Genomic DNA, 10,085 nt, shown 5'->3' with positions numbered 1-10,085 from the left:
TCCACAGCTACCATTGCTGGCAAGAATGTTCATCTGAACCCCCAGACACCCTCCTGATAGTAGGTGAGGCTATCTTGAAAAAGAACTTTAAAAATAAAATTTGACCTGAAATATAAATTGAAACACTAAGTCTATCTATCTATCATCTATCTAATCTATACATCTATATAGATAGATATATCACAATGGCTATTTAGAGAGGGTATTGTACTTATATTTAACACCCAAACTTTAAGGTATGGATAAATGTACAAATACTTTTTTATATACATTCTTTAATGTCAATTTGTCTTTTACAAAGTGTGAATGATTCCTTTTAAAGTTGCTGGGGTATTTGGAGATACACAGCTTAACAATCTTTGGTTAACCATCAAGTGTCAAACTTGAGGATGAAACAGAATTTGTGTGTGTGTTTCTGAGCAATTTTCCTGAAGCCACTTGAATTTTTTTTTGGTAGTCTCTCTCACTATTAGCAAACATTTAAATGTATTCCAGCCTATGGAGCTTTCAACTTTGAAATTAACCTATCCCTAGTCAGACCAGGTGCTCCATATATTTCCCTCCTACCCACAGCAAGAATCCCTTAGGAAAGAAGGGAGCAAGTAAGACTTTTGACATTTGTGTATTGAAAAAGCGTCAACAGACAATCAAAAAATGACCAGAGGCATTATATGAAAACCCAGCAAAAATGATCTAATAAAACCTAACTTTTTAAATGTAATACAAGACTCATCTCCGTCTCTTGCTTAGAACAAAAAGCTCCCCCTTTCTTGTATTTAAACAACAGCTATCAAAGATTTAACGATTGTACCATTGGACACAGTTCAAACAATACAGGCAGGAAAGAATGTACAGCTGTCAAGGAACCAGCCCAGTCAGAAGTGCCCCAGACAAATCGCTGTACATCATCGTCTGGTTTTAATTAACAGCAGACTCCAAGCTGTTTTTTCTTCCCCCCACTCTTTCTTCAGTAACTTTAAACAAAGTGATTTGTAATGTTCTGTCTTATATAGTATCTACCCCAGTGGAAATGGAGGATATTCGTGGAAATAGCTGAGCCAAAGTTCAAAGCAGATTACAGCATCTAAAGGATACCTTGAGATTTTTATCTTGGCCCTGGAAGAAGAATGAGTTAAGTTTAGTCATTTTTCCTCCTGAAGGGCCGAATCTCTTGTGAAGTGAGGTTACACGGTTATTATTATACTGGGTTGTTATGAATGTTGATCCAATTTTAAGGACAGTTTTATCCTGTCGTTAATGAAAAAGCATTTTCTGTTGCAAACAGCCACAGTCAAGAGAGGTTTTTTAGAGCTTTATTTAAGGGAAGACTTCCTTTAGTGAGTAAAGACCTTCTTCAGCAAGGAAAGACTTCCCTCAGTGAGCAAATACCACGGGAGCCATTAAATAATGCAAATATTATTGATGGAAGATACCTTAGATGTCACGCAGCCTGACCCTTTTATTACATAGATGAGAAGACATGATTGCTCTATATTAATATTTGTAGAATAAATGAATGAGACCAATGCCCAGAGCTAGAACTTTCCCTGAGGTCCCAGGCCTGGTGCTGAAAATGCCACAGTCTGTCTGCATATGACCCCCATGGAGGAAGGGGGATTAAAGTGATGAGAAAACATTTAACATATCGACAGAGAACTTACTGTACCCAGTAAGTTCTATACACGTGCTGCCTGTTATAAGTAATACTGACCTTCATCCTTCCTGATAGGATTTCCAACAGTATGATGCCAAAGATCCAAGGCACCATTTGTGGCCATGTTATTGGTCTGTAACTTATTTGGGGTCCAATATTTTTTTGTGCTGCTTTTTGATATCTTTTGAGAAAGAGGAGGCTTGGAAATAAACTTTTAATCTCAATAAAACACACTGGTGTTTTTTGATGAAGTTGTCAAGAACAACAGCATACACATCTACAAAGTATCACCTGGTGCAATTTTCAGGAGCGGAACAGGGACTGAAAAGGGCATTTCCAGGCTCTAAGGTGGCATTTGGAACCCTCATGTAAACCTGGCTCCACACTGAGGTTACTCAAGAAAACAAGTTCATAGAGAATAGACAGTATATGTCCAAACTCACCTTCCAGTTTAAGAAACTTCTCACTGCTTCAAGGCAGCTGTAAATGGGATATTCTGGCTAATCACATTATTTGGCAGAGAGATTAATACTCAGTATCTCATACTCAGAGTATCAAGCCTTGATGCGTTACCAGGGGCTGGCAACTATGGCTTATGGCCAAATCTGGCCAAGCCTTGTTTTGAGCTAACAGTGTTTTTTTACATTTCTAAAGAGTTATAAAAATAACAGGGACTTCCCTGGTGGCACAGTGGTTAAGAATCTGCCTGCCAATGCAGGGGACACGGGTTCGATCCTTGGTCCGGGAAGATCCCACATGCCACGGAGCAACAAAGCCCGTGTGCCACAACTACTGAGCCCACGCACCGCAACTACTGAGACCGCGGGCTGCAAGTACTGAAGACCACACACCTAGAGCCCATGCTCCGCAACAAGGGAAGCCACCACAATAAGCCCACACACCACAATGAAGAGTAGCCCCTGCTTGCCGCAACCAGAGAAAGCCTGCATGCAGCAACGAAGACCCAAAACAGCCAAAAAAAAAAAGAAAAAAACAAAATATGCGACAGAGGCTGTTTGTAGCCCACCAGATCTAAAATATCTATTACTTGGTCCTTTAGAAAAGGTGTGTTGACCACTGAATGAGGCTATGACAAAATACATTTAACATAAAAACCTCTTGGAACATAATTTAATTTTTTATGATTCAAAAGCCACTTCTAACTTGTAATATTCCAGGTTCAAGATTATGAACCTCAGTTACGATTGGCCTCTACAATGTTATAAGTGTAAATTCTGAAATCAGATTGCCTTGGATTGAATCAAGGCTCTGCCACTTGCTAAGTGTGCAGTCTTTTTCAAGTTAATCTTCCTAAACCGTGGTTTCCTCACCTGTAAAATATAAGCATGATAATAGCCACCTCATCGTGCTGATGTGAGGATCAAAGGAGATAATACAGGCAAAGTGCTTGGCATGTTGGAGATGTTCCTTAAATATACATTTAATATGAGTTATTGCTGTTATACCTCCCAACAAAAAAGCATATGGTTCTTTGAGCTTCCTGGTTATTTACCTTGTTGTGTGAATGGAAACTGATAACAACTTCATCCTGGCTGGGATGATCTGTCAGTTTCCTGACTCTAACTGCTAGTGTATCCACTCTAATACATCAGATTTAGGGGTGCCACATGTGGCTGTCACACATGATTGGAGTTTGAAAAGACTGAGTGAGGAGAGTAATCCCTGCCAAAATCTACACACATATTTACACCCTCCTGCCATGTGTCCATTCTAGAACTGAAGGCTGCACCTGAGATGTACACATTTCCCTTCCTTCTAGGATATTTAGAGCCCTTGGGTGGCCTTAAGATCGCTGTCTTGCTCCAAGAATCAGATGAATTGTGGTGATCATTTCACAGATATTTATCAAATCATCACGTTGAACATCTTAAATATATACAATTTTTATTGTCAGTTATACCTCAATAAAGCTGAAAAAAAGAAATAGTACACATCATTAAAAAAAGACGCTTACAAAGAAGTTTTGAAATGATGCTTAAATAATAAAGTAAAAAAATAAAATAAAATTATATTTGCCGCAAAAAAGAAAAGAAAAAGAATTAGCCTGTAGTCGCAGAGGCAGGAGTGGTCCAAGTCTGCATGACTGCAATTCTTGGCCAGGGCTATCAGCAAAAGTGCTCCTTTAATTTCAGATGCTAGAATGGAAGGCACATGAATAAATAAACTTTCATTTTTAGAAGGTTCTCAGATTTGGGGGATCATGTATTATTACAAGATAACCTTGCAAAGCCTGATTCATGCAATAACCTAATAGGAAAAATCTATTTCTGTAGAGTTTTCTGATAAACCTAGTTTCTTCAAGTGGGATCATCACTTGCCATTTCTAAATACAAAAACAATTTTTTTTGAGATTTGTGGTTCAAAGTCATGAGGTAAATTAAGAAAAAGTAAATTTTCAGTTCTAAATTGTACTGGAAAGTGTTTCTTTATCCATGTTTGAATATTCTTACACACTTTTATCTACGTTTCTTTAAGGGTCAAAAAAGTCTGAATTTTCCTTTAGGCTTACATGACAAGTATTTCCTTTTAACACTTCAATAAAAAATATATAGAAATTTTCCGTAGATCTAAAAGGCTGAAGAGCAAGACAAAATTTCCACTGAATATTGGAAGTTGGCCTCCCAGGTGGAACACACAGTCAGGGTGAGAAAAGTAGTTCTCTTTTACAAGGTTTGGAAGCCCAATAAAATTTCTCCATCTCCCCAGTCTCTGACCAAGGGAAAAAATGCCCTGGCACTATTAAGAAAAAAAAAAAAAAGGCAGCCCACAACTTAGAGGAATATTAGAATAAACGATCTGAGCCTCATGTATCTTCAAGTACAACATCAAAGGGCTTTTATACTTGGGAGAAGATAAAGCAACATTCCCTTCCTGGTTTATCAAACACAACTTATAGTCTAAAATATTTCTACCATGCAACTTCAGTTAATATGAAAAATCTTAGTGGGAAATTGCTTTCAATAAATTTCTCATTAACCAACAACTGTCATTTTATCAATTGATTTGAACCACTCAGATTATCACTCTGATAGCTAATGAACAGAGGCTTTCTTAAGAGTTTGCTTTCCGATTTCTTTCTTAGCAAAATCCCCCACTAGTAGCATTTTCCTTCATGCAGTCCTAGGAGGATGTTACAGGGGGATTTTGCTGTACATTACATGCTGTTTAGTATGGGCCACAGCCGCAGTAAAATGCTTATTTTCCACTTCTTAAGGAAGTGGCTTCAGCTTGCAGCACTGCCTTATTACTGCCATTAAAAGATTTCATCTTTGTGAATGGAACAAGTTAATAAAACGGGTCCAAATGGGTCCCGTTGTTAGAAGCAACTCTCCATACTCAACATAGAAAGCACTATTCTTGGAGACTCTGTGCAATTTCCACTGGAATTCCAGCCTGATTGACTGGTCTCCACACACTTCTTCAAATGCACGTGTTAGAGTTACTGTTGTTTTTCTGGAAACACTCTTCCTTGACCCAGGAGTGATGTACATCCCTAACCCTCATCTCTTCTATTTCATCCTTTAGCCAGAATTATGAATATGAGGAGCAATTAATAATGATGGAAATATAAAATAATATTCTTTAATAATCAGAGCTGGTGTAGTACAAATAGTAGCTTAACTGGAAAGAGCATTGCCTCATGGAGCCTCCAGTGTCCCTGCTATTTCATCTGTTTCATGGTGATTATTGTTAACTCACATTTTTGTTCATCTCCATACCCCCCAGAACTGGGGTATATACTCCTCACACCTCTCTCCCCAGCAGGATTATTCCCAAGAAATTTCTAGACACTGTAGCCAGTTTTCTGATTCTCCCACTGCAGTGGCCTCCTCCACTGTCTTCTGAGAGCCCAACAAGAGCAACTCTCCATCCCAACAGGAGCTGTGATCATTTTCTCCTTTCCACTTGTAAGCCAGTCCAACAGACTGGGCCAGCAGATGAAAACTTTCTTATTCATCTTGTTTTGTTTCTTTTGGGTCTCATTCAACCACCTGCCAGAGACCTCACATCTTTTTAAATGTATATGATTCTCACGATGACTCTAAAGGTAAGCATTATTATCGATATTGTTTTGAACAGATAAGGAAACTGAGGTGCACAGAGTTTAAGCATTTGTCTAAAGGTTGTGCAGTCAGGCAGAGGAGCAGCTGGAGGGTTCCAAAGTCATTGTAGTACATTCATTAAGCACCTACACACACAAGGGACTCTCTGCAATGTTATTAGTCTGTTAGTAAAGCCAGATGTTGACAAAGGAGACACACCCTGTTGACAGTCACTCCAAAAACAGAGTCAAGATGTCAAACTGTTAAAGAATCAAACTGTAGACATTCTATAAAAGTGAAGATCTGAAAGGGTGGGATTTTTAACCATGTTCTGAAGTAGCTGAAAGGATGAGTCCTATAATTGTCTCCATTCTACCTTGCAGGATCCAGCATTTGCCCATAGCCCATGAATGGTTCATACCTCTAGACCATCTGTGACCTCTCTGAAGCTAGTGGTTGGGGGTAAGGGAATGGAGTGGGTCCTGCCGGGGGAAGGGACTGAATCAGCCTTTAGCCCCAAAGTGCTTTCTTAGAAATAGCCTCTTCAAAATCATGCATTTCTTGCAATCTTGCGATCCTCATGTGTCTTCCATGTAAATTCCTGTTCATCTCCCTAGGGACCAGTTTTTCTGTTCAGTTTGGGGGAATTTGATTTTACTTTGGATTACCTGTGTCTTATCCTATGGGGCATACTTCATTTCTAAAAGTAATATTTAAATAATTTGACAGCGTGATGCCACTTGTGTTAAAATGTATCCTCAACTCAGTGAGAAACCATGGATTTTTCTTTCAGTTTCTTTTCATTTTTTTCCAACACTTTTCAAAAATTTGTTTATTTTATTCTTTTATTAAAGTATAGTTGATTTACAATGTTGTGTTAGTTTGGGTGTACAGCAAAGTGATTCAGATATATCTGTCTATCTATATATCTATATATATAGATACATAGATAGATATAGATAGATAGATAGATTCTTTTTAGATTCTTTCCCTTACAAGTTATTACAAAATATTGACTATAGATCCCTGTGCTATACAGTGGGTCCTTGTCAGTAATCTATTTTACATTTAGTAGTAACTGAAACTTTCAAACATACAAAAAAATTGGAAGGATTGTAGAGAAAATACCCATATCCACTGCCTAGATTCTACAACCAATAGAAGTCCATTTTATTTCTGATGCATTTTAAAACAAGTCACAGACATCAGTATACTTCATCTGTAAATATTTCTTTATGCATATCATTAGCGAGAACTCAATATTTGCTTATATATATTTATTTAGGAAAAAGTTGCCTGCAGTGAAATGCATAAATCTTATGTGTACCTTTCTAAAAGTTTTGACAAAAGCACACAGGTATATAATGCAACCCTTATCAAGCTACAGAACAAGATCAGCACCCACTAGGTTCTCTCATGCCCATTCTCAGTCAATCCCCACCCACTCTGAGGCAACCACTTGTTCTTTTTACTTTTAATTATGCATGAAATGACATTTTCCAAAAGACACTAATACAGGATTTACATCTATACCACTGTTGGAATTTGGCAACAAGTCACCTATTACTACCTAGAGTATAGAATACTTATAAGTAGGAACCTCACAGTTGCCTCTTATCACAGTTCTCTCCATTTGTCCTTTCTTTAACTGAGTGTTTTTTCCGCCATTGGCCAACAGTTCACCTATCTTTCTGTGATTTCCAAAGCTGCACAAACAAACTTCAAGGAAGTTAAGGCTGGCACTCTGTGCTTCCCCAGTTTGGCTTTTACAGCTTCCACTTTGCAGTTGAAGTTCCATTTGGCTTTGGACATGGTCTTGTTATGGGGCACTAAGTATGTACCATGTGCAGAGATCACTTGCATCACGGTGACACTGAGATTTTTCCGTACTCACTCATGGGGTTTCTTGGCATCATTGGGCATTGCTCATTCGACACGGGGTACTGTAGAGTGATAGGGACACCTGCTCCAGCTATACTGCACAATGCTCAATTCAGGTCAATCATTAGTCAGATGGCACATGCTTCTGACTAAGCTGATTTTGTGTGTGTGTCACAGGATGCCATGAAGTGGCGTGACCTTTTACAACATGAACTGGTACATTCCATTGTAATCAGTGAGTTTTTGTTGGATTTTCTGCTTTAGGAAACTGCCAAAGTAAAGCTGTAGGAGGAAGAAAAGAAAATCCATAACGGAGTCCTCCCAGCTCAGCGGAAAAGAGAGCTGGCTGAAAAGCCACAAACATGGGTGCAAGTTGTACACTTGCCATTGAGATGTCCTTGGGCAAAAGTATGAGAAACGGGAAGGGTGCTAATAATATCTCTATGATTTGCCTCAAAAGAAGTTGCAAACATTCCTTCAGCAGATACAGACACACTCTTTGAAAACTAAAAGGCGTAACATAAGCAAGATGTTCTCAGAATTCTCGGGCTCCTTTGGAGGTATGTTTTCCACGGAGGTGGTGCACAGACTAAAAAGGCTAATCCTCTAGTTCTCACAGGTAAATACGGGCTCAAGGTCCTCACTGCATCTTCCAGAGCATGGGCCAAGGATACCACAAGAATGATAAAAAGTTTGCTAATATTTCTTGGTGCTTACCATAGCCATTAGACTCCTAGCAGGAAAAAGATGGTCCGCCATTAAATTGTGGGAATTAGGGAGAATTTAATGAAAGTAACTATTTACAGATGTATAAGCGTGGGAAACTCATAAGGAATAGTGAGGCACCCAGGTACCAGCAGCCTCTAAGTCTGAGGAAGCGAGGGGAAAGAGTAGAGCTGAGATTGGATGCAGAAGAGGGACCATCCAACAGGAGCTGTAGCCATACAACCTGGTCCCCGGTGAAACTATAGCAAGGTGGGAAGAGGGGAAAAGAAAGAAGTGCTTTGACCTCTCTCTCCCCTCTTACTGCAGTCTCCTGCCAGAGGGCAAGGCAGCCTGGGGAACACAGTCATGCCCCACAGAGGTCATCCCCAGGGGCAGGTAGCAGGGCAGAGGATCGGGGAGAATGGCTGTGAGGGGAGCACAGGGAGAATAACCAGTACCCTTATCAGGGCCACATCCTGTAGGTCTCAGGACGGCAGGCAGGCCATGCTGATAGCCTGAGAAAACAGCCCTCAGGGATCATGCCAAAAGTCTAATTGGAGCAGTAGACCCAGCAAGTAGACTACGATCTACAGCTCATCCAGGAATTTGCAGATCTGCCTGAGATCAACAGAAAGATCTCCTCTGTGGTTCTGAGCACTTTGTTCTGGAAACCGTCCTATTAGCATGAAGGGTCTAGAAGTTCTCTTGGGGCATGAACACTGGGCCTTGCTGTTTCTGGGTCCCTAAGATCACCTCCTCCTGACCTGCAATCTTGTAGGTTCCAGCTTAGAGCTGGAGGTAGACCGGAATCCCATGTATCGTGTGTAGGCACAGGGGCCCCAAACCCTCACCTGCACCACCCTGCTCCTCTCCCCACCATGGGAAAAACCAATTAAGCTCCTCAGCGTTCCCTCAGATAAACACTGTGCCCTACAGGAGACGCATCTCTTCAATTATTCCCGAAGCACTGATTGCGCACCTACTAGAAAGCATTCAAACTTTAGGAACTGAAGTGTCAGCAGAGGCTTTTGAAAAGAGGGATATTATGAGCTGATCTGTCTTTAGCAAAAAATAAACTCTAACACCAGAGAGACTGGTGCCAAGAGAGGCGAGAGGCCAAAGGTAGGAGGATGTTGTCAAACCAGGATCGTGGGCCTGGAAAGGTATTCCAAGGGGAGGTTTCACTGGGTTTCCAGGCTCTTTCCATGTGAGAGGTGCAAAGAGAGAAGAATCCAATGTGCCTGTGAGATTTCCAGGATGCAGGGCTGGGTAAGCAGGAGAGTGGCTGGTGAGAGTCAGAACCCAGGTGAGAGTGGGCCGAGAAGATAAAATGATCCTGTTGGAAAGCTGTTGGGTTGACCAGGAGAATGGTATACTCAAGAAGATGCTGATCAGGGAGTCGGAGCAAAGGTCCAGAGCTCTTGGGAAGAGTTGGCGATTAGAGTTTGGGAGTCATCGTTTCGAGAGGAGAGATTGTTGATGTTACTGGAACAGATGACCTTGCCCTGAGAAGTGGTAAAGTCAAGAAGACAGAGGCCAGGAATGTGCACTGGCAGGGAAAAGCATCGGTGATGGAGATGAGATAAAGCCTCAGAAAAGGAGGCACCTCAGAGTGGAAGACTGTCAAAGGAGAAGACCTCGGGGAGGAAGTAAGGGGACAGAAATGATATCTACTGAGCTCTTAGCTTGTACAGGTTCTGTGCTAAACCAGCTCACCTAATCTTACCAACCTTCATAAGATGGTCTTAAGTCACATTTTGCAGGTGAAAATAATTAAGTTG

Source organism: Balaenoptera musculus, chromosome 4 (assembly GCF_009873245.2).
Source record: "Balaenoptera musculus isolate JJ_BM4_2016_0621 chromosome 4, mBalMus1.pri.v3, whole genome shotgun sequence".
Taxonomy (NCBI): Eukaryota; Metazoa; Chordata; class Mammalia; order Artiodactyla; family Balaenopteridae; genus Balaenoptera; species Balaenoptera musculus.
This window is presented reverse-complemented; position numbering follows the sequence as displayed.